Consider the following 25,284-nt stretch of genomic DNA (forward strand, 5'->3'; position numbering starts at 1 on the left):
GCCACTGCGCTGATAGGCGCCTGGGTACCTCGAGTGAGCTGTCCATCACAGTGGGGGAAAGGGCAGAATAGGTTGCATAGCCTAGTCAGTGACTTTGCCACTGCGCTGATAGGCGCCGAGGTACCCCGAGTGAGCTGTCCATCACAGTGGGGGAAAGGGCGGGATAGGTTGCATAGCCTAGTCTGTGTGGGGAGGGGTTAAACTGGCGAGGCTTCTGTGCGAGTTCACATGCCTCTTGTTTATGAAGGGTCAGAGACCGATCAGCTCAGTAAATGATAAGAAAGCAGTCGGTGGTACCTCTTTGGGTGAATGTATTGTGCTTTTCCAGCACTGCAGCTGCGTAAAGGCCAGAAGAGTTGTATTCAGGGATCACCTGTGTCTGTAACGTTGCCACTGCGCCGATAGGCGCCGAGGTACCTCGAGTGAGCTGTCCATCACAGTGGGGGAAAGGGCGGGATAGGTTGCATAGCCTAGTGTGTGGGGAGGGGCCAAATTGGCGAGGCTTCTGTGTGTGTGCACTTGCCTCTTGTTTATGAAGGGTCAGAGACCGATTAGCGCAGCAAATGAGGAGAAAGCAGTCGGTGGTACCTCTTTGGGTGAATGTATTGTGCTTTTCAAACACTACAGCTGCGTATAGGCCCAGAAGAGTTGTCTCGAGTGACCACGTGTGTCTGTAACTTTGCCACCGCGCCGTTTGGCGCCAAGGTCCCTTGAGTGAGCTGTCCATCACAGTGGGGGAAAGGGCGGGAAGATGTTGCATAGCCTAGTGTGTGGGGCGGGGCCAAACGGGCGGGGCTTCTGTACAGTTCACATGCCTCTTGTTTATAAAGGGTCAGAGACCATCAGAGCATCAGATGAGGAGAAATCAGCCTCCTGGTCACTGGAAGTACAGGAGGATTGCGCTCGAGAAACTCGTGGATGCCTAGACCTCCATCACGGATTACAGCTAATTGTAGACTGTAGCCTCGACCTTGCTCACTAGGTTCTTGGGCTGATTATAATGTTTTACTGAAGTTTAGCTTCAACCGGGGCACGTGCTGTTTCTTTTGTATCTGTAAGTGCTTCCTGTTGAGGTTTAATTTTTGAAACAGGAGCATCGTGCCAAAATGAATCCTGCCTGCATATTTATCCACGAAGATGCCACCATGTTGTGCCATACCTCTACTCAACTGGAGTACTTTCTACTGGGTAGTCAGTAAGTGCTACCTCGTTGGGTAAATGTATGGTGCTTTTCCTACACTACAGCTGCGTAAAGGCCCAGAAGAGAAGTCTTCAGTGATCACCTGTGTCTGTGACTTTGCCACTGCGCTGATAGGCGCCTAGGTACCTCGAGTGAGCTGTCCATCACAGTGGGGGAAAGGGCGGGATAGGTTGCATAGCCTAGTCTGTGTGGGGAGGGGTTAAACTGGCGAGGCTTCTGTGCGAGTTCACATGCCTCTTGTTTATGAAGGGTCAGAGACCGATCAGCTCAGTAAATGATAAGAAAGCAGTCGGTGGTACCTCTTTGGGTGAATGTATTGTGCTTTTCCAGCACTGCAGCTGCGTAAAGGCCCAGAAGAGAAGTCTTCAGTGATCACCTGTGTCTGTGACTTTGCCACTGCGCTGATAGGCGCCTGGGTACCTGGAATGAGCTGTCCATCACAGTGGGGGAAAGGGCAGAATAGGTTGCATAGCCTAGTCAGTGACTTTGCCACTGCGCTGATAGGCGCCGAGGTACCCCGAGTGAGCTGTCCATCACAGTGGGGGAAAGGGCGGGATAGGTTGCATAGCCTAGTCTGTGTGGGGAGGGGTTAAACTGGCGAGGCTTCTGTGCGAGTTCACATGCCTCTTGTTTATGAAGGGTCAGAGACCGATCAGCGCAGTAAATGATAAGAAAGCAGTCGGTGGTACCTCTTTGGGTGAATGTATTGTGCTTTTCCAGCACTGCAGCTGCGTGAAGTCCCAGAAGAGTTGTCTTCAGTGATCACCTGTGCCTGTGACTTTGCCACTGCGCCGATATGCGCCGAGGTACCTCGAGGGAGCTGTCCATCAAAGTGGGGTACAGGACGGGATAGCTTGCATAGCCTAGTGTGTGTGGGGAGGGGCCAAACTGGCGAGGCTTCTGTGCGTGTGCACTTGCCTCTTGTTTATGAAGGGTCAGAGACCGATTAGCGCAGCAAATGAGGAGAAAGCAGTCGGTGGTACCTCTTTGGGTGAATGTATTGTGCTTTTCAAACACTACAGCTGCGTATAGGCCCAGAAGAGTTGTCTCGAGTTACCACGTGTGTCTGTAACTTTGCCACCGCGCCGTTTGGCGCCAAGGTCCCTTGAGTGAGCGGTCCATCACAGTGGGGGAAAGGGCGGGAAGATGTTGCATAGCCTAGTGTGTGGGGCGGGGCCAAACGGGCGGGGCTTCTGTACAGTTCACATGCCTCTTGTTTATAATGGGTCAGAGACCATCAGAGCATCAGATGAGGAGAAATCAGCCTCCTGGTCACTGGAAGTACAGGAGGATTGCGCTCGAGAAACTCGTGGATGCCTAGACCTCCATCACGGATTACAGCTAATTGTAGACTGTAGCCTCGACCTTGCTCACTAGGTTCTTGGGCTGATTATAATGCGTTACTGAAGTTTAGCTTCATCCGGGGCACGTGCTGTTTCTTTTGTATCTGTAAGTGCTTCCTGTTGCAGTTTAATTTTTGAAACAGGAGCATCGTGCCAAAATGAATCCTGCCTGCATATTTATCCACGAAGATGCCACCATGTTGTGCCGTACCTCTACTCAACTGGAGTACTTTCTACTGGGTAGTCAGTAAGTGCTACCTCGTTGGGTAAATGTATGGTGCTTTTCCTACACTACAGCTGCGTAAAGGCCCAGAAGAGAAGTCTTCAGTGATCACCTGTGTCTGTGACTTTGCCACTGCGCTGATAGGCGCCGAGGTACCTCGAGTGAGCTGTCCATCACAGTGGGGGAAAGGGCGGGATAGGTTGCATAGCCTAGTCTGTGTGGGGAGGGGTTAAACTGGCGAGGCTTCTGTGCGAGTTCACATGCCTCTTGTTTATGAAGGGTCAGAGACCGATCAGCTCAGTAAATGATAAGAAAGCAGTCGGTGGTACCTCTTTGGGTGAATGTATTGTGCTTTTCCAGCACTGCAGCTGCGTAAAGGCCCGGAAGAGTTGTATTCAGTTATCACCTGTGTCTGTAACGTTGCCACTGCGCCGATAGGCGCCGAGGTACCTCGAGTGAGCAGTCCATCACAGTGGTGGAAAGGGCGGGAAGATGTTGCATAGCCTAGTGTTTAGGTCGGGGCCAAACGGGCGTGGCTTCTGTACGAGTTCACATGCCTCTTGTTTATAAAGGGTCAGAGACCATCAGAGCATCAGATGAGGAGAAATCAGCCTCCTGGTCACTGGAAGTACAGGAGGATTGCGCTCGAGAAACTCGTGGATGCCTAGACCTCCATCACGGATTACAGCTAATTGTAGACTGTAGCCTCGACCTTGCTCACTAGGTTCTTGGGCTGATTATAATGCGTTACTGAAGTTTAGCTTCAACCGGGGCACGTGCTGTTTCTTTTGTATCTGTAAGTGCTTCCTGTTGAGGTTTAATTTTTGAATCAGGAGCATCGTGCCAAAATGAATCCTGCCTGCATATTTATCCACGAAGATGCCACCATGTTGTGCCATACCTCTACTCAACTGGAGGACTTTCTACTGGGTAGTCAGTAAGTGCTACCTCGTTGGGTAAATGTATCGTGCTTTTCCTACTCTACAGCTGCGTAAAGGCCCAGAAGAGTTGTCTTCAGCGATCACCTGTGTCTGTGACTTTGTCACTGCGCTGATAGGCGCCGAGGTACCTCAAGTGAGCTGTCCATCACAGTGGGGGAAAGGGCGGGAAGAGGTTGCATAGCCTAGTGTGTGTGGGGAGGGGCAAAACGGGCGGGGCTTCTGTGCGAGTTCACATGCCTCTTGTTTATGAAGGGTCAGAGACCGATCAGCGCAGCAAATGATAAGAAAGCAGTTGGTGCTACCTCTTTGGGTGAATGTATTGTGCTTTTCCAGCACTGCAGCTGCGTGAAGGCCCAGAAGAGTTGTATTCAGGGATCACCTGTGTCTGTGACGTTGCCACTGCGCCGATAGGCGCAGAGGTACCTCGAGTGAGCAGAACATCACAGTGGTGCAAAGGGCGGATAGGTTGCATAGCCTAGTGTGTGTGGGGAGGGGTTAAACTGGCGAGGCTTCTGTGCGAGTTCACATGCCTCTTGTTTATGAAGGGTTAGAGACCGATCAGCGCAGCAAATGATAAGAAAGCAGTCGGTGGTACCTCTTTGGGTGAATGTATTGTACTTTTCCAGCACTGCAGCTGCGTGAAGTCCCAGAAGAGTTGTCTTCAGTGATCACCTGTGTCTGTGACTTTGCCACTGCGCCGATAGGCGCCGAGGTACCTCGAGGGAGCTGTCCATCAAAGTGGGGTAAAGGGCGGGATAGGTTGCATAGCCTAGTGTGTGTGGGGAGGGGCCAAACTGGCGAGGCTTCTGTGCGTGTGCACTTGCCTCTTGTTTATGAAGGGTCAGAGACCGATTAGCGCAGCAAATGAGGAGAAAGCAGTAAGTGCTACCTCGTTTGGTGAATGTATCGTGCTTTTCAAACACTACAGCTGCGTAAAGGCCTAGAAGAGTTGTCTCGAGTGACCACGTGTGTCTGTAACTTTGCCACCGCGCCATTTGGCGCCAAGGTCCCTCGAGTGAGATGTCCATCACAGTGGGGGAAAGGGCAGAATAGGTTGCATAGCCTAGTCAGTGACTTTGCCACTGCGCTGATAGGCGCCGAGGTACCCCGAGTGAGCTGTCCATCACAGTGGGGGAAAGGGCGGGATAGGTTGCATAGCCTAGTCTGTGTGGGGAGGGGTTAAACTGGCGAGGCTTCTGTGCGAGTTCACATGCCTCTTGTTTATGAAGGGTCAGAGACCGATCAGCTCAGTAAATGATAAGAAAGCAGTCGGTGGTACCTCTTTGGGTGAATGTATTGTGCTTTTCCAGCACTGCAGCTGCGTAAAGGCCAGAAGAGTTGTATTCAGGGATCACCTGTGTCTGTAACGTTGCCACTGCGCCGATAGGCGCCGAGGTACCTCGAGTGAGCTGTCCATCACAGTGGGGGAAAGGGCGGGATAGGTTGCATAGCCTAGTGTGTGGGGAGGGGCCAAATTGGCGAGGCTTCTGTGTGTGTGCACTTGCCTCTTGTTTATGAAGGGTCAGAGACCGATTAGCGCAGCAAATGAGGAGAAAGCAGTCGGTGGTACCTCTTTGGGTGAATGTATTGTGCTTTTCAAACACTACAGCTGCGTATAGGCCCAGAAGAGTTGTCTCGAGTGACCACGTGTGTCTGTAACTTTGCCACCGCGCCGTTTGGCGCCAAGGTCCCTTGAGTGAGCTGTCCATCACAGTGGGGGAAAGGGCGGGAAGATGTTGCATAGCCTAGTGTGTGGGGCGGGGCCAAACGGGCGGGGCTTCTGTACAGTTCACATGCCTCTTGTTTATAAAGGGTCAGAGACCATCAGAGCATCAGATGAGGAGAAATCAGCCTCCTGGTCACTGGAAGTACAGGAGGATTGCGCTCGAGAAACTCGTGGATGCCTAGACCTCCATCACGGATTACAGCTAATTGTAGACTGTAGCCTCGACCTTGCTCACTAGGTTCTTGGGCTGATTATAATGTTTTACTGAAGTTTAGCTTCAACCGGGGCACGTGCTGTTTCTTTTGTATCTGTAAGTGCTTCCTGTTGAGGTTTAATTTTTGAAACAGGAGCATCGTGCCAAAATGAATCCTGCCTGCATATTTATCCACGAAGATGCCACCATGTTGTGCCATACCTCTACTCAACTGGAGTACTTTCTACTGGGTAGTCAGTAAGTGCTACCTCGTTGGGTAAATGTATGGTGCTTTTCCTACACTACAGCTGCGTAAAGGCCCAGAAGAGAAGTCTTCAGTGATCACCTGTGTCTGTGACTTTGCCACTGCGCTGATAGGCGCCTAGGTACCTCGAGTGAGCTGTCCATCACAGTGGGGGAAAGGGCGGGATAGGTTGCATAGCCTAGTCTGTGTGGGGAGGGGTTAAACTGGCGAGGCTTCTGTGCGAGTTCACATGCCTCTTGTTTATGAAGGGTCAGAGACCGATCAGCTCAGTAAATGATAAGAAAGCAGTCGGTGGTACCTCTTTGGGTGAATGTATTGTGCTTTTCCAGCACTGCAGCTGCGTAAAGGCCCAGAAGAGAAGTCTTCAGTGATCACCTGTGTCTGTGACTTTGCCACTGCGCTGATAGGCGCCTTGGTACCTCGAGTGAGCTGTCCATCACAGTGGGGGAAAGGGCAGAATAGGTTGCATAGCCTAGTCAGTGACTTTGCCACTGCGCTGATAGGCGCCGAGGTACCCCGAGTGAGCTGTCCATCACAGTGAGGGAAAGGGCGTGATAGGTTGCATAGCCTAGTCTGTGTGGGGAGGGGTTAAACTGGCGAGGCTTCTGTGCGAGTTCACATGCCTCTTGTTTATGAAGGGTCAGAGACCGATCAGCTCAGTAAATTATAAGAAAGCAGTCGGTGGTACCTCTTTGGGTGAATGTATTGTGCTTTTCCAGCACTGCAGCTGCGTAAAGGCCAGAAGAGTTGTATTCAGGGATCACCTGTGTCTGTAACGTTGCCACTGCGCCTATAGGCGCCGAGGTACCTCGAGTGAGCTGTCCATCACAGTGGGGGAAAGGGCGGGATAGGTTGCATAGCCTAGTGTGTGTGGGGAGGGGCCAAATTGGCGAGGCTTCTGTGTGTGTGCACTTGCCTCTTGTTTATGAAGGGTCAGAGACCGATTAGCGCAGCAAATGAGGAGAAAGCAGTCGGTGGTACCTCTTTGGGTGAATGTATTGTGCTTTTCAAACACTACAGCTGCGTATAGGCCCAGAAGAGTTGTCTCGAGTGACCACGTGTGTCTGTAACTTTGCCACCCGCCGTTTGGCGCCAAGGTCCCTTGAGTGAGCTGTCCATCACAGTGGGGGAAAGGGCGGGAAGATATTGCATAGCCTAGTGTGTGGGGCGGGGCCAAACGGGCGGGGCTTCTGTGCAGTTCACATGCCTCTTGTTTATAAAGGGTCAGAGACCATCAGAGCATCAGATGAGGAGAAATCAGCCTCCTGGTCACTGGAAGTACAGGAGGATTGCGCTCGAGAAACTCGTGGATGCCTAGACTTCCATCATGGATTACAGCTAATTGTAGACTGTAGCCTCGACCTTGCTCACTAGGTTCTTGGGCTGATTATAATGCGTTACTGAAGTTTAGCTTCATCCGGGGCACGTGCTGTTTCTTTTGTATCTGTAAGTGCTTCCTGTTGAGGTTTAATTTTTGAAACAGGAGCATCGTGCCAAAATGAATCCTGCCTGCATATTTATCCACGAAGATGCCACCATGTTGTGCCATACCTCTACTCAACTGGAGTACTTTCTACTGGGTAGTCAGTAAGTGCTACCTCGTTGGGTAAATGTATGGTGCTTTTCCTACACTACAGCTGCGTAAAGGCCCAGAAGAGAAGTCTTCAGTGATCACCTGTGTCTGTGACTTTGCCACTGCGCTGATAGGCGCCTAGGTACCTCGAGTGAGCTGTCCATCACAGTGGGGGAAAGGGCGGGATAGGTTGCATAGCCTAGTCAGTGACTTTGCTACTGCGCTGATCGGCGCCGAGGTACCTCGAGTGAGCTGTCCATCACAGTGGGGAAAAGGGCGGGATAGGTTGCATAGCCTAGTCTGTGTGGGGAGGGGTTAAACTGGCGAGGCTTCTGTGCGAGTTCACATGCCTCTTGTTTATGAAGGGTCAGAGACCGATCAGCGCAGTAAATGATAAGAAAGCAGTCGGTGGTACCTCTTTGGGTGAATGTATTGTGCTTTTCCAGCACTGCAGCTGCGTGAAGTCCCAGAAGAGTTGTCTTCAGTGATCACCTGTGTCTGTGACTTTGCCACTGCGCCGATATGCGCCGAGGTACCTCGAGGGAGCTGTCCATCAAAGTGGGGTACAGGACGGGATAGCTTGCATAGCCTAGTGTGTGTGGGGAGGGGCCAAACTGGCGAGGCTTCTGTGCGTGTGCACTTGCCTCTTGTTTATGAAGGGTCAGAGACCGATTAGCGCAGCAAATGAGGAGAAAGCAGTCGGTGGTACCTCTTTGGGTGAATGTATTGTGCTTTTCAAACACTACAGCTGCGTATAGGCCCAGAAGAGTTGTCTCGAGTGACCACGTGTGTCTGTAACTTTGCCACCGCGCCATTTGGCGCCAAGGTCCCTTGAGTGAGCTGTCCATCACAGTGGGGGAAAGGGCGGGAAGATGTTGCATAGCCTAGTGTGTGGGGCGGGGCCAAACGGGCGGGGCTTCTGTACAGTTCACATGCCTCTTGTTTATAAAGGGTCAGAGACCATCAGAGCATCAGATGAGGAGAAATCAGCCTCCTGGTCACTGGAAGTACAGGAGGATTGCGCTCGAGAAACTCGTGGATGCCTAGACCTCCATCACGGATTACAGCTAATTGTAGACTGTAGCCTCGACCTTGCTCACTAGGTTCTTGGGCTGATTATAATGTTTTACTGAAGTTTAGCTTCAACCGGGGCACGTGCTGTTTCTTTTGTATCTGTAAGTGCTTCCTGTTGAGGTTTAATTTTTGAAACAGGAGCATCGTGCCAAAATGAATCCTGCCTGCATATTTATCCACGAAGATGCCACCATGTTGTGCCATACCTCTACTCAACTGGAGTACTTTCTACTGGGTAGTCAGTAAGTGCTACCTCGTTGGGTAAATGTATGGTGCTTTTCCTACACTACAGCTGCGTAAAGGCCCAGAAGAGAAGTCTTCAGTGATCACCTGTGTCTGTGACTTTGCCACTGCGCTGATAGGCGCCTAGGTACCTCGAGTGAGCTGTCCATCACAGTGGGGGAAAGGGCGTGATAGGTTGCATAGCCTAGTCTGTGTGGGGAGGGGTTAAACTGGCGAGGCTTCTGTGCGAGTTCACATGCCTCTTGTTTATGAAGGGTCAGAGACCGATCTGCTCAGTAAATGATAAGAAAGCAGTCGGTGGTACCTCTTTGGGTGAATGTATTGTGCTTTTCCAGCACTGCAGCTGCGTAAAGGCCCAGAAGAGAAGTCTTCAGTGATCACCTGTGTTTGTGACTTTGCCACTGCGCTGATAGGCGCCTGGGTACCTCGAGTGAGCTGTCCATCACAGTGGGGGAAAGGGCAGAATAGGTTGCATAGCCTAGTCAGTGACTTTGCCACTGCGCTGATAGGCGCCGAGGTACCCCGAGTGAGCTGTCCATCACAGTGGGGGAAAGGGCGGGATAGGTTGCATAGCCTAGTCTGTGTGGGGAGGGGTTAAACTGGCGAGGCTTCTGTGCGAGTTCACATGCCTCTTGTTTATGAAGGGTCAGAGACCGATCAGCTCAGTAAATGATAAGAAAGCAGTCGGTGGTACCTCTTTGGGTGAATGTATTGTGCTTTTCCAGCACTGCAGCTGCGTAAAGGCCAGAAGAGTTGTATTCAGGGATCACCTGTGTCTGTAACGTTGCCACTGCGCCGATAGGCGCCGAGGTACCTCGAGTGAGCTGTCCATCACAGTGGGGGAAAGGGCGGGATAGGTTGCATAGCCTAGTGTGTGTGGGGAGGGGCCAAATTGGCGAGGCTTCTGTGTGTGTGCACTTGCCTCTTGTTTATGAAGGGTCAGAGACCGATTAGCGCAGCAAATGAGGAGAAAGCAGTCGGTGGTACCTCTTTGGGTGAATGTATTGTGCTTTTCAAACACTACAGCTGCGTATAGGCCCAGAAGAGTTGTCTCGAGTGACCACGTGTGTCTGTAACTTTGCCACCGCGCCGTTTGGCGCCAAGGTCCCTTGAGTGAGCTGTCCATCACAGTGGGGGAAAGGGCGGGAAGATATTGCATAGCCTAGTGTGTGGGGCGGGGCCAAACGGGCGGGGCTTCTGTGCAGTTCACATGCCTCTTGTTTATAAAGGGTCAGAGACCATCAGAGCATCAGATGAGGAGAAATCAGCCTCCTGGTCACTGGAAGTACAGGAGGATTGCGCTCGAGAAACTCGTGGATGCCTAGACTTCCATCATGGATTACAGCTAATTGTAGACTGTAGCCTCGACCTTGCTCACTAGGTTCTTGGGCTGATTATAATGCGTTACTGGAGTTTAGCTTCATCCGGGGCACGTGCTGTTTCTTTTGTATCTGTAAGTGCTTCCTGTTGAGGTTTAATTTTTGAAACAGGGGCATCGTGCCAAAATGAATCCTGCCTGCATATTTATCCACGAAGATGCCACTATGTTGTGCCATACCTCTACTCAACTGGAGTACTTTCTACTGGGTAGTCAGTAAGTGCTACCTCGTTGGGTAAATGTATGGTGCTTTTCCTACACTACAGCTGCGTAAAGGCCCAGAAGAGAAGTCTTCAGTGATCACCTGTGTCTGTGACTTTGCCACTGCGCTGATAGGCGCCTAGGTACCTCGAGTGTGCTGTCCATCACAGTGGGGGAAAGGGCGGGATAGGTTGCATAGCCTAGTCAGTGACTTTGCCACTGCGCTGATCGGCGCCGAGGTACCTCGAGTGAGCTGTCCATCACAGTGGGGAAAAGGGCGGGATAGGTTGCATAGCCTAGTCTGTGTGGGGAGGGGTTAAACTGGCGAGGCTTCTGTGCGAGTTCACATGCCTCTTGTTTATGAAGGGTCAGAGACCGATCAGCGCAGTAAATGATAAGAAAGCAGTCGGTGGTACCTCTTTGGGTGAATGTATTGTGCTTTTCCAGCACTGCAGCTGCGTGAAGTCCCAGAAGAGTTGTCTTCAGTGATCACCTGTGTCTGTGACTTTGCCACTGCGCCGATATGCGCCGAGGTACCTCGAGGGAGCTGTCCATCAAAGTGGGGTACAGGACGGGATAGCTTGCATAGCCTAGTGTGTGTGGGGAGGGGCCAAACTGGCGAGGCTTCTGTGCGTGTGCACTTGCCTCTTGTTTATGAAGGGTCAGAGACCGATTAGCGCAGCAAATGAGGAGAAAGCAGTCGGTGGTACCTCTTTGGGTGAATGTATTGTGCTTTTCCAGCACTGCAGCTGCGTAAAGGCCCAGAAGAGTTGTCTCGAGTGACCACGTGTGTCTGTAACTTTGCCACCGCGCCGTTTGGCGCCAAGGTCCCTCGAGTGAGCTGTCCATCACAGTGGTGGGAAGGGCGGGATAGGTGGCATAGCCTAGTGTGTGTGGGGAGGGGTTAAACTGGCGAGGCTTCTGTGCGAGTTCACATGCCTCTTGTTTATGAAGGGTCAGAGACAGATCAGCGCAGAAAATGATAAGAAAGCAGTAGGTGGTACCTCTTTGGGTGAATGTATTGTGCTTTTCAAACACTACAGCTGCGTATAGGCCCAGAAGAGTTGTCTCGAGTGACCACGTGTGTCTGTAACTTTGCCACCGCGCCGTTTGGCGCCAAGGTCCCTTGAGTGAGCTGTCCATCACAGTGGGGGAAAGGGCGGGAAGATGTTGCATAGCCTAGTGTGTGGGGCGGGGCCAAACGGGCGGGGCTTCTGTACAGTTCACATGCCTCTTGTTTATAAAGGGTCAGAGACCATCAGAGCATCAGATGAGGAGAAATCAGCCTCCTGGTCACTGGAAGTATAGGAGGATTGCGCTCGAGAAACTCGTGGATGCCTAGACCTCCATCACGGATTACAGCTAATTGTAGACTGTAGCCTCGACCTTGCTCACTAGGTTCTTGGGCTGATTATAATGTTTTACTGAAGTTTAGCTTCAACCGGGGCACGTGCTGTTTCTTTTGTATCTGTAAGTGCTTCCTGTTGAGGTTTAATTTTTGAAACAGGAGCATCGTGCCAAAATGAATCCTGCCTGCATATTTATCCACGAAGATGCCACCATGTTGTGCCATACCTCTACTCAACTGGAGTACTTTCTACTGGGTAGTCAGTAAGTGCTACCTCGTTGGGTAAATGTATGGTGCTTTTCCTACACTACAGCTGCGTAAAGGCCCAGAAGAGAAGTCTTCAGTGATCACCTGTGTCTGTGACTTTGCCACTGCGCTGATAGGCGCCTAGGTACCTCGAGTGAGCTGTCCATCACAGTGGGGGAAAGGGCGGGATAGGTTGCATAGCCTAGTCAGTGACTTTGCCACTGCGCTGATCGGCGCCGAGGTACCTCGAGTGAGCTGTCCATCACAGTGGGGGAAAGGGCGGGATAGGTTGCATAGCCTAGTCTGTGTGGGGAGGGGTTAAACTGGCGAGGCTTCTGTGCGAGTTCACATGCCTCTTGTTTATGAAGGGTCAGAGACCGATCAGCGCAGTAAATGATAAGAAAGCAGTCGGTGGTACCTCTTTGGGTGAATGTATTGTGCTTTTCCAGCACTGCAGCTGCGTGAAGTCCCAGAAGAGTTGTCTTCAGTGATCACCTGTGTCTGTGACTTTGCCACTGCGCCGATATGCGCCGAGGTACCTCGAGGGAGCTGTCCATCAAAGTGGGGTACAGGACGGGATAGCTTGCATAGCCTAGTGTGTGTGGGGAGGGGCCAAACTGGCGAGGCTTCTGTGCGTGTGCACTTGCCTCTTGTTTATGAAGGGTCAGAGACCGATTAGCGCAGCAAATGAGGAGAAAGCAGTCGGTGGTACCTCTTTGGGTGAATGTATTGTGCTTTTCCAGCACTGCAGCTGCATAAAGGCCCAGAAGAGTTGTCTCGAGTGACCACGTGTGTCTGTAACTTTGCCACCGCGCCGTTTGGCGCCAAGGTCCCTTGAGTGAGCTGTCCATCACAGTGGGGGAAAGGGCGGGAAGATGTTGCATAGCCTAGTGTGTGGGGCGGGGCCAAACGGGCGGGGCTTCTGTACAGTTCACATGCCTCTTGTTTATAAAGGGTCAGAGACCATCAGAGCATCAGATGAGGAGAAATCAGCCTCCTGGTCACTGGAAGTACAGGAGGATTGCGCTCGAGAAACTCGTGGATGCCTAGACCTCCATCACGGATTACAGCTAATTGTAGACTGTAGCCTCGACCTTGCTCACTAGGTTCTTGGGCTGATTATAATGTTTTACTGAAGTTTAGCTTCAACCGGGGCACGTGCTGTTTCTTTTGTATCTGTAAGTGCTTCCTGTTGAGGTTTAATTTTTGAAACAGGAGCATCGTGCCAAAATGAATCCTGCCTGCATATTTATCCACGAAGATGCCACCATGTTGTGCCATACCTCTACTCAACTGGAGTACTTTCTACTGGGTAGTCAGTAAGTGCTACCTCGTTGGGTAAATGTATGGTGCTTTTCCTACACTACAGCTGCGTAAAGGCCCAGAAGAGAAGTCTTCAGTGATCACCTGTGTCTGTGACTTTGCCACTGCGCTGATAGGCGCCTAGGTACCTCGAGTGAGCTGTCCATCACAGTGGGGGAAAGGGCGGGATAGGTTGCATAGCCTAGTCTGTGTGGGGAGGGGTTAAACTGGCGAGGCTTCTGTGCGAGTTCACATGCCTCTTGTTTATGAAGGGTCAGAGACCGATCAGCTCAGTAAATGATAAGAAAGCAGTCGGTGGTACCTCTTTGGGTGAATGTATTGTGCTTTTCCAGCACTGCAGCTGCGTAAAGGCCAGAAGAGTTGTATTCAGGGATCACCTGTGTCTGTAACATTGCCACTGCGCCGATAGGCGCCGAGGTACCTCGAGTGAGCTGTCCATCACAGTGGGGGAAAGGGCGGGATAGGTTGCATAGCCTAGTGTGTGTGGGGAGGGGCCAAATTGGCGAGGCTTCTGTGTGTGTGCACTTGCCTCTTGTTTATGAAGGGTCAGAGACCGATTAGCGCAGCAAATGAGGAGAAAGCAGTCGGTGGTACCTCTTTGGGTGAATGTATTGTGCTTTTCAAACACTACAGCTGCATATAGGCCCAGAAGAGTTGTCTCGAGTGACCACGTGTGTCTGTAACTTTGCCACCGCGCCGTTTGGCGCCAAGGTCCCTTGAGTGAGCTGTCCATCACAGTGGGGGAAAGGGCGGGAAGATATTGCATAGCCTAGTGTGTGGGGCGGGGCCAAACGGGCGGGGCTTCTGTGCAGTTCACATGCCTCTTGTTTATAAAGGGTCAGAGACCATCAGAGCATCAGATGAGGAGAAATCAGCCTCCTGGTCACTGGAAGTACAGGAGGATTGCGCTCGAGAAACTCGTGGATGCCTAGACTTCCATCATGGATTACAGCTAATTGTAGACTGTAGCCTCGACCTTGCTCACTAGGTTCTTGGGCTGATTATAATGCGTTACTGAAGTTTAGCTTCATCCGGGGCACGTGCTGTTTCTTTTGTATCTGTAAGTGCTTCCTGTTGAGGTTTAATTTTTGAAACAGGAGCATCGTGCCAAAATGAATCCTGCCTGCATATTTATCCACGAAGATGCCACCATGTTGTGCCATACCTCTACTCAACTGGAGTACTTTCTACTGGGTAGTCAGTAAGTGCTACCTCTTTGGGTGAATGTATTGTGCTTTTCCAGCACTGCAGCTGCGTAAAGGCCCAGAAGAGAAGTCTTCAGTGATCACCTGTGTCTGTGACTTTGCCACTGCGCTGATAGGCGCCTGGGTACCTCGAGTGAGCTGTCCATCACAGTGGGGGAAAGGGCAGAATAGGTTGCATAGCCTAGTCAGTGACTTTGCCACTGCGCTGATAGGCGCCGAGGTACCCCGAGTGAGCTGTCCATCACAGTGGGGGAAAGGGCGGGATAGGTTGCATAGCCTAGTCTGTGTGGGGAGGGGTTAAACTGGCGAGGCTTCTGTGCGAGTTCACATGCCTCTTGTTTATGAAGGGTCAGAGACCGATCAGCTCAGTAAATGATAAGAAAGCAGTCGGTGGTACCTCTTTGGGTGAATGTATTGTGCTTTTCCAGCACTGCAGCTGCGTAAAGGCCAGAAGAGTTGTATTCAGGGATCACCTGTGTCTGTAACGTTGCCACTGCGCCGATAGGCGCCGAGGTACCTCGAGTGAGCTGTCCATCACAGTGGGGGAAAGGGCGGGATAGGTTGCATAGCCTAGTGTGTGGGGAGGGGCCAAATTGGCGAGGCTTCTGTGTGTGTGCACTTGCCTCTTGTTTATGAAGGGTCAGAGACCGATTAGCGCAGCAAATGAGGAGAAAGCAGTCGGTGGTACCTCTTTGGGTGAATGTATTGTGCTTTTCAAACACTACAGCTGCGTATAGGCCCAGAAGAGTTGTCTCGAGTGACCACGTGTGTCTGTAACTTTGCCACCGCGCCGTTTGGCGCCAAGGTCCCTTGAGTGAGCTGTCCATCACAGTGGGGGAAAGGGCGGGAAGATATTGCATAGCCTAGTGTGTGGGGCGGGGCCAAACGGGCGGGGCTTCTGTGCAGTTCACATGCCTCTTGTTTATAAAGGGTCAGAGACCATCAGAGCATCAGATGAGGAGAAATCAGCCTCCTGGTCACTGGAAGTACAGGAGGATTGCGCTCGAGAAACTCGTGGATGCCTAGACTTCCATCATGGATTACAGCTAATTGTAGACTGTAGCCTCGACCTTGCTCACTAGGTTCTTGGGCTGATTATAATGCGTTACTGAAGTTTAGCTTCATCCGGGGCACGTGCTGTTTCTTTTGTATCTGTAAGTGCTTCCTGTTGAGGTTTAATTTTTGAAACAGGAGCATCGTGCCAAAATGAATCCTGCCTGCATATTTATCCACGAAGATGCCACCATGTTGTGCCATACCTCTACTCAACTGGAGTACTTTCTACTGGGTAGTCAGTAAGTGCTACCTCGTTGGGTAAATGTATGGTGCTTTTCCTACACTACAGCTGCGTAAAGGCCCAGAAGAGAAGTCTTCAGTGATCACCTGTGTCTGTGACTTTGCCACTGCGCTGATAGGCGCCTAGGTACCTCGAGTGAGCTGTCCATCACAGTGGGGGAAAGGGCGGGATAGGTTGCATAGCCTAGTCAGTGACTTTGCCACTGCGCTGATCGGCGCCGAGGTACCTCGAGTGAGCTGTCCATCACAGTGGGGGAAAGGGCGGGATAGGTTGCATAGCCTAGTCTGTGTGGGGAGGGGTTAAACTGGCGAGGCTTCTGTGCGAGTTCACATGCCTCTTGTTTATGAAGGGTCAGAGACCGATCAGCGCAGTAAATGATAAGAAAGCAGTCGGTGGTACCTCTTTGGGTAAATGTATTGTGCTTTTCCAGCACTGCAGCTGCGTGAAGTCCCAGAAGAGTTGTCTTCAGTGATCACCTGTGTCTGTGACTTTGCCACTGCGCCGATATGCGCCGAGGAACCTCGAGGGAGCTGTCCATCAAAGTGGGGTACAGGACGGGATAGCTTGCATAGCCTAGTGTGTGTGGGGAGGGGCCAAACTGGCGAGGCTTCTGTGCGTGTGCACTTGCCTCTTGTTTATGAAGGGTCAGAGACCGATTAGCGCAGCAAATGAGGAGAAAGCAGTCGGTGGTACCTCTTTGGGTGAATGTATTGTGCTTTTCCAGCACTGCAGCTGCATAAAGGCCCAGAAGAGTTGTCTCGAGTGACCACGTGTGTCTGTAACTTTGCCACCGCGCCGTTTGGCGCCAAGGTCCCTTGAGTGAGCTGTCCATCACAGTGGGGGAAAGGGCGGGAAGATGTTGCATAGCCTAGTGTGTGGGGCGGGGCCAAACGGGCGGGGCTTCTGTACAGTTCACATGCCTCTTGTTTATAAAGGGTCAGAGACCATCAGAGCATCAGATGAGGAGAAATCAGCCTCCTGGTCACTGGAAGTACAGGAGGATTGCGCTCGAGAAACTCGTGGATGCCTAGACCTCCATCACGGATTACAGCTAATTGTAGACTGTAGCCTCGACCTTGCTCACTAGGTTCTTGGGCTGATTATAATGTTTTACTGAAGTTTAGCTTCAACCGGGGCACGTGCTGTTTCTTTTGTATCTGTAAGTGCTTCCTGTTGAGGTTTAATTTTTGAAACAGGAGCATCGTGCCAAAATGAATCCTGCCTGCATATTTATCCACGAAGATGCCACCATGTTGTGCCATACCTCTACTCAACTGGAGTACTTTCTACTGGGTAGTCAGTAAGTGCTACCTCTTTGGGTGAATGTATTGTGCTTTTCCAGCACTGCAGCTGCGTAAAGGCCCAGAAGAGAAGTCTTCAGTGATCACCTGTGTCTGTGACTTTGCCACTGCGCTGATAGGCGCCTGGGTACCTCGAGTGAGCTGTCCATCACAGTGGGGGAAAGGGCAGAATAGGTTGCATAGCCTAGTCAGTGACTTTGCCACTGCGCTGATAGGCGCCGAGGTACCCCGAGTGAGCTGTCCATCACAGTGGGGGAAAGGGCGGGATAGGTTGCATAGCCTAGTCTGTGTGGGGAGGGGTTAAACTGGCGAGGCTTCTGTGCGAGTTCACATGCCTCTTGTTTATGAAGGGTCAGAGACCGATCAGCTCAGTAAATGATAAGAAAGCAGTCGGTGGTACCTCTTTGGGTGAATGTATTGTGCTTTTCCAGCACTGCAGCTGCGTAAAGGCCAGAAGAGTTGTATTCAGGGATCACCTGTGTCTGTAACGTTGCCACTGCGCCGATAGGCGCCGAGGTACCTCGAGTGAGCTGTCCATCACAGTGGGGGAAAGGGCGGGATAGGTTGCATAGCCTAGTGTGTGTGGGGAGGGGCCAAATTGGCGAGGCTTCTGTGTGTGTGCACTTGCCTCTTGTTTATGAAGGGTCAGAGACCGATTAGCGCAGCAGATGAGGAGAAAGCAGTCGGTGGTACCTCTTTGGGTGAATGTATTGTGCTTTTCAAACACTACAGCTGCGTATAGGCCCAGAAGAGTTGTCTCGAGTGACCACGTGTGTCTGTAACTTTGCCACCGCGCCGTTTGGCGCCAAGGTCCCTTGAGTGAGCTGTCCATCACAGTGGGGGAAAGGGCGGGAAGATATTGCATAGCCTAGTGTGTGGGGCGGGGCCAAACGGGCGGGGCTTCTGTGCAGTTCACATGCCTCTTGTTTATAAAGGGTCAGAGACCATCAGAGCATCAGATGAGGAGAAATCAGCCTCCTGGTCACTGGAAGTACAGGAGGATTGCGCTCGAGAAACTCGTGGATGCCTAGACTTCCATCATGGATTACAGCTAATTGTAGACTGTAGCCTCGACCTTGCTCACTAGGTTCTTGGGCTGATTATAATGCGTTACTGAAGTTTAGCTTCATCCGGGGCACGTGCTGTTTCTTTTGTATCTGTAAGTGCTTCCTGTTGAGGTTTAATTTTTGAAACAGGAGCATCGTGCCAAAATGAATCCTGCCTGCATATTTATCCACGAAGATGCCACCATGTTGTGCCATACCTCTACTCAACTGGAGTACTTTCTACTGGGTAGTCAGTAAGTGCTACCTCGTTGGGTAAATGTATGGTGCTTTTCCTACACTACAGCTGCGTAAAGGCCCAGAAGAGAAGTCTTCAGTGATCACCTGTGTCTGTGACTTTGCCACTGCGCTGATAGGCGCCTAGGTACCTCGAGTGAGCTGTCCATCACAGTGGGGGAAAGGGCGGGATAGGTTGCATAGCCTAGTCTGTGTGGGGAGGGGTTAAACTGGCGAGGCTTCTGTGCGAGTTCACATGCCTCTTGTTTATGAAGGGTCAGAGACCGATCAGCTCAGTAAATGATAAGAAAGCAGTCGGTGGTACCTCTTTGGGTGAATGTATTGTGCTTTTCCAGCACTGCAGCTGCGTAAAGGCCAGAAGAGTTGTATTCAGGGATCACCTGTGTCTGTAACGTTGCCACTGCGCCGATAGGCGCCGAGGTACCTCGAGTGAGCTGTCCATCACAGTGGGGGAAAGGGCGGGATAGGTTGCATAGCCTAGTGTGTGTGGGGAGGGGCCAAATTGGCGAGGCTTCTGTGTGTGTGCACTTGCCTCTTGTTTATGAAGGGTCAGAGACCGATTAGCGCAGCAGATGAGGAGAAAGCAGTCGGTGGTACCTCTTTGGGTGAATGTATTGTGCTTTTCAAACACTACAGCTGCGTATAGGCCCAGAAGAGTTGTCTCGAGTGACCACGTGTGTCTGTAACTTTGCCACCGCGCCGTTTGGCGCCAAGGTCCCTTGAGTGAGCTGTCCATCACAGTGGGGGAAAGGGCGGGAAGATATTGCATAGCCTAGTGTGTGGGGCGGGGCCAAACGGGCGGGGCTTCTGTGCAGTTCACATGCCTCTTGTTTATAAAGGGTCAGAGACCATCAGAGCATCAGATGAGGAGAAATCAGCCTCCTGGTCACTGGAAGTACAGGAGGATTGCGCTCGAGAAACTCGTGGATGCCTAGACTTCCATCATGGATTACAGCTAATTGTAGACTGTAGCCTCGACCTTGCTCACTAGGTTCTTGGGCTGATTATAATGCGTTACTGAAGTTTAGCTTCATCCGGGGCACGTGCTGTTTCTTTTGTATCTGTAAGTGCTTCCTGTTGAGGTTTAATTTTTGAAACAGGAGCATCGTGCCAAAATGAATCCTGCCTGCATATTTATCCACGAAGATGCCACCATGTTGTGCCATACCTCTACTCAACTGGAGTACTTTCTACTGGGTAGTCAGTAAGTGCTACCTCGTTGGGTAAATGTATGGTGCTTTTCCTACACTACAGCTGCGTAAAGGCCCAGAAGAGAAGTCTTCAGTGATCACCTGTGTCTGTGACTTTGCCACTGCGCTGATAGGCGCCTAGGTACCTCGAGTGAGCTGTCCATCACAGTGGGGGAAAGGGCGGGATAGGTTGCATAGCCTAGTCAGTGACTTTGCCACTGCGCTGATCGGCGCCGAGGTACCTCGAGTGAGCTGTCCATCACAGTGGGGAAAAGGGCGGGATAGGTTGCATAGCCTAGTCTGTGTGGGGAGGGGTTAAACTGGCGAGGCTTCTGTGCGAGTTCACATGCCTCTTGTTTATGAAGGGTCAGAGACCGATCAGCGCAGTAAATGATAAGAAAGCAGTCGGTGGTACCTCTTTGGGTGAATGTATTGTGCTTTTCCAGCACTGCAGCTGCGTGAAGTCCCAGAAGAGTTGTCTTCAGTGATCACCTGTGTCTGTGACTTTGCCACTGCGCCGATATGCGCCGAGGTACCTCGAGGGAGCTGTCCATCAAAGTGGGGTACAGGACGGGATAGCTTGCATAGCCTAGTGTGTGTGGGGAGGGGCCAAACTGGCGAGGCTTCTGTGCGTGTGCACTTGCCTCTTGTTTATGAAGGGTCAGAGACCGATTAGCGCAGCAAATGAGGAGAAAGCAGTCGGTGGTACCTCTTTGGGTGAATGTATTGTGCTTTTCCAGCACTGCAGCTGCGTAAAGGCCCAGAAGAGTTGTCTCGAGTGACCACGTGTGTCTGTAACTTTGCCACCGCGCCGTTTGGCGCCAAGGTCCCTCGAGTGAGCTGTCCATCACAGTGGTGGGAAGGGCGGGATAGGTTGCATAGCCTAGTGTGTGTGGGGAGGGGTTAAACTGGCGAGGCTTCTGTGCGAGTTCACATGCCTCTTGTTTATGAAGGGTCAGAGACAGATCAGCGCAGTAAATGATAAGAAAGCAGTAGGTGGTACCTCTTTGGGTGAATGTATTGTGCTTTTCAAACACTACAGCTGCGTATAGGCCCAGAAGAGTTGTCTCGAGTGACCACGTGTGTCTGTAACTTTGCCACCGCGCCGTTTGGCGCCAAGGTCCCTTGAGTGAGCTGTCCATCACAGTGGGGGAAAGGGCGGGAAGATGTTGCATAGCCTAGTGTGTGGGGCGGGGCCAAACGGGCGGGGCTTCTGTACAGTTCACATGCCTCTTGTTTATAAAGGGTCAGAGACCATCAGAGCATCAGATGAGGAGAAATCAGCCTCCTGGTCACTGGAAGTACAGGAGGATTGCGCTCGAGAAACTCGTGGATGCCTAGACCTCCATCACGGATTACAGCTAATTGTAGACTGTAGCCTCGACCTTGCTCACTAGGTTCTTGGGCTGATTATAATGTTTTACTGAAGTTTAGCTTCAACCGGGGCACGTGCTGTTTCTTTTGTATCTGTAAGTGCTTCCTGTTGAGGTTTAATTTTTGAAACAGGAGCATCGTGCCAAAATGAATCCTGCCTGCATATTTATCCACGAAGATGCCACCATGTTGTGCCATACCTCTACTCAACTGGAGTACTTTCTACTGGGTAGTCAGTAAGTGCTACCTCGTTGGGTAAATGTATGGTGCTTTTCCTACACTACAGCTGCGTAAAGGCCCAGAAGAGAAGTCTTCAGTGATCACCTGTCTGTGACTTTGCCACTGCGCTGATAGGCGCCTAGGTACCTCGAGTGAGCTGTCCATCACAGTGGGGGAAAGGGCGTGATAGGTTGCATAGCCTAGTCTGTGTGGGGAGGGGTTAAACTGGCGAGGCTTCTGTGCGAGTTCACATGCCTCTTGTTTATGAAGGGTCAGAGACCGATCAGCTCAGTAAATGATAAGAAAGCAGTCGGTGGTACCTCTTTGGGTGAATGTATTGTGCTTTTCCAGCACTGCAGCTGCGTAAAGGCCCAGAAGAGAAGTCTTCAGTGATCACCTGTGTCTGTGACTTTGCCACTGCGCTGATAGGCGCCTGGGTACCTCGAGTGAGCTGTCCATCACAGTGGGGGAAAGGGCAGAATAGGTTGCATAGCCTAGTCAGTGACTTTGCCACTGCGCTGATAGGCGCCGAGGTACCCCGAGTGAGCTGTCCATCACAGTGGGGGAAAGGGCGGGATAGGTTGCATAGCCTAGTCTGTGTGGGGAGGGGTTAAACTGGCGAGGCTTCTGTGCGAGTTCACATTCCTCTTGTTTATGAAGGGTCAGAGACCGATCAGCTCAGTAAATGATAAGAAAGCAGTCGGTGGTACCTCTTTGGGTGAATGTATTGTGCTTTTCCAGCACTGCAGCTGCGTAAAGGCCAGAAGAGTTGTATTCAGGGATCACCTGTGTCTGTAACTTTGCCACCGCGCCATTTGGCGCCGAGGTACCTCGAGTGAGCTGTCCATCACAGTGGGGGAAAGGGCGGGATAGGTTGCATAGCCTAGTGTGTGTGGGGAGGGGCCAAATTGGCGAGGCTTCTGTGTGTGTGCACTTGCCTCTTGTTTATGAAGGGTCAGAGACCGATTAGCGCAGCAAATGAGGAGAAAGCAGTCGGTGGTACCTCTTTGGGTGAATGTATTGTGCTTTTCAAACACTACAGCTGCATATAGGCCCAGAAGAGTTGTCTCGAGTGACCACGTGTGTCTGTAACTTTGCCACCGCGCCGTTTGGCGCCAAGGTCCCTTGAGTGAGCTGTCCATCACAGTGGGGGAAAGGGCGGGAAGATATTGCATAGCCTAGTGTGTGGGGCGGGGCCAAACGGGCGGGGCTTCTGTGCAGTTCACATGCCTCTTGTTTATAAAGGGTCAGAGACCATCAGAGCATCAGATGAGGAGAAATCAGCCTCCTGGTCACTGGAAGTACAGGAGGATTGCGCTCGAGAAACTCGTGGATGCCTAGACTTCCATCATGGATTACAGCTAATTGTAGACTGTAGCCTCGACCTTGCTCACTAGGTTCTTGGGCTGATTATAATGCGTTACTGAAGTTTAGCTTCATCCGGGGCACGTGCTGTTTCTTTTGTATCTGTAAGTGCTTCCTGTTGAGGTTTAATTTTTGAAACAGGAGCATCGTGCCAAAATGAATCCTGCCTGCATATTTATCCACGAAGATGCCACCATGTTGTGCCATACCTCTACTCAACTGGAGTACTTTCTACTGGGTAGTCAGTAAGTGCTACCTCTTTGGGTGAATGTATTGTGCTTTTCCAGCACTGCAGCTGCGTAAAGGCCCAGAAGAGAAGTCTTCAGTGATCACCTGTGTCTGTGACTTTGCCACTGCGCTGATAGGCGCCTGGGTACCTCGAGTGAGCTGTCCATCACAGTGGGGGAAAGGGCAGAATAGGTTGCATAGCCTAGTCAGTGACTTTGCCACTGCGCTGATAGGCGCCGAGGTACCCCGAGTGAGCTGTCCATCACAGTGGGGGAAAGGGCGGGATAGGTTGCATAGCCTAGTCTGTGTGGGGAGGGGTTAAACTGGCGAGGCTTCTGTGCGAGTTCACATGCCTCTTGTTTATGAAGGGTCAGAGACCGATCAGCTCAGTAAATGATAAGAAAGCAGTCGGTGGTACCTCTTTGGGTGAATGTATTGTGCTTTTCCAGCACTGCAGCTGCGTAAAGGCCAGAAGAGTTGTATTCAGGGATCACCTGTGTCTGTAACGTTGCCACTGCGCCGATAGGCGCCGAGGTACCTCGAGTGAGCTGTCCATCACAGTGGGGGAAAGGGCGGGATAGGTTGCATAGCCTAGTGTGTGGGGAGGGGCCAAATTGGCGAGGCTTCTGTGTGTGTGCACTTGCCTCTTGTTTATGAAGGGTCAGAGACCGATTAGCGCAGCAAATGAGGAGAAAGCAGTCGGTGGTACCTCTTTGGGTGAATGTATTGTGCTTTTCAAACACTACAGCTGCGTATAGGCCCAGAAGAGTTGTCTCGAGTGACCACGTGTGTCTGTAACTTTGCCACCGCGCCGTTTGGCGCCAAGGTCCCTTGAGTGAGCTGTCCATCACAGTGGGGGAAAGGGCGGGAAGATATTGCATAGCCTAGTGTGTGGGGCGGGGCCAAACGGGCGGGGCTTCTGTGCAGTTCACATGCCTCTTGTTTATAAAGGGTCAGAGACCATCAGAGCATCAGATGAGGAGAAATCAGCCTCCTGGTCACTGGAAGTACAGGAGGATTGCGCTCGAGAAACTCGTGGATGCCTAGACTTCCATCATGGATTACAGCTAATTGTAGACTGTAGCCTCGACCTTGCTCACTAGGTTCTTGGGCTGATTATAATGCGTTACTGAAGTTTAGCTTCATCCGGGGCACGTGCTGTTTCTTTTGTATCTGTAAGTGCTTCCTGTTGAGGTTTAATTTTTGAAACAGGAGCATCGTGCCAAAATGAATCCTGCCTGCATATTTATCCACGAAGATGCCACCATGTTGTGCCATACCTCTACTCAACTGGAGTACTTTCTACTGGGTAGTCAGTAAGTGCTACCTCGTTGGGTAAATGTATGGTGCTTTTCCTACACTACAGCTGCGTAAAGGCCCAGAAGAGAAGTCTTCAGTGATCACCTGTGTCTGTGACTTTGCCACTGCGCTGATAGGCGCCTAGGTACCTCGAGTGAGCTGTCCATCACAGTGGGGGAAAGGGCGGGATAGGTTGCATAGCCTAGTCTGTGTGGGGAGGGGTTAAACTGGCGAGGCTTCTGTGCGTGTGCACTTGCCTCTTGTTTATGAAGGGTCAGAGACCGATTAGCGCAGCAAATGAGGAGAAAGCAGTCGGTGGTACCTCTTTGGGTGAATGTATTGTGCTTTTCAAACACTACAGCTGCGTATAGGCCCAGAAGAGTTGTCTCGAGTGACCACGTGTGTCTGTAACTTTGCCACCGCGCCATTTGGCGCCAAGGTCCCTTGAGTGAGCTGTCCATCACAGTGGGGGAAAGGGCGGGAAGATGTTGCATAGCCTAGTGTGTGGGGCGGGGCCAAACGGGCGGGGCTTCTGTACAGTTCACATGCCTCTTGTTTATAAAGGGTCAGAGACCATCAGAGCATCAGATGAGGAGAAATCAGCCTCCTGGTCACTGGAAGTACAGGAGGATTGCGCTCGAGAAACTCGTGGATGCCTAGACCTCCATCACGGATTACAGCTAATTGTAGACTGTAGCCTCGACCTTGCTCACTAGGTTCTTGGGCTGATTATAATGTTTTACTGAAGTTTAGCTTCAACCGGGGCACGTGCTGTTTCTTTTGTATCTGTAAGTGCTTCCTGTTGAGGTTTAATTTTTGAAACAGGAGCATCGTGCCAAAATGAATCCTGCCTGCATATTTATCCACGAAGATGCCACCATGTTGTGCCATACCTCTACTCAACTGGAGTACTTTCTACTGGGTAGTCAGTAAGTGCTACCTCGTTGGGTAAATGTATGGTGCTTTTCCTACACTACAGCTGCGTAAAGGCCCAGAAGAGAAGTCTTCAGTGATCACCTGTGTCTGTGACTTTGCCACTGCGCTGATAGGCGCCTAGGTACCTCGAGTGAGCTGTCCATCACAGTGGGGGAAAGGGCGTGATAGGTTGCATAGCCTAGTCTGTGTGGGGAGGGGTTAAACTGGCGAGGCTTCTGTGCGAGTTCACATGCCTCTTGTTTATGAAGGGTCAGAGACCGATCTGCTCAGTAAATGATAAGAAAGCAGTCG

This window comes from Lissotriton vulgaris, chromosome 8 (assembly GCF_964263255.1).
Source record: "Lissotriton vulgaris chromosome 8, aLisVul1.2, whole genome shotgun sequence".
Lineage (NCBI taxonomy): Eukaryota > Metazoa > Chordata > Amphibia > Caudata > Salamandridae > Lissotriton > Lissotriton vulgaris.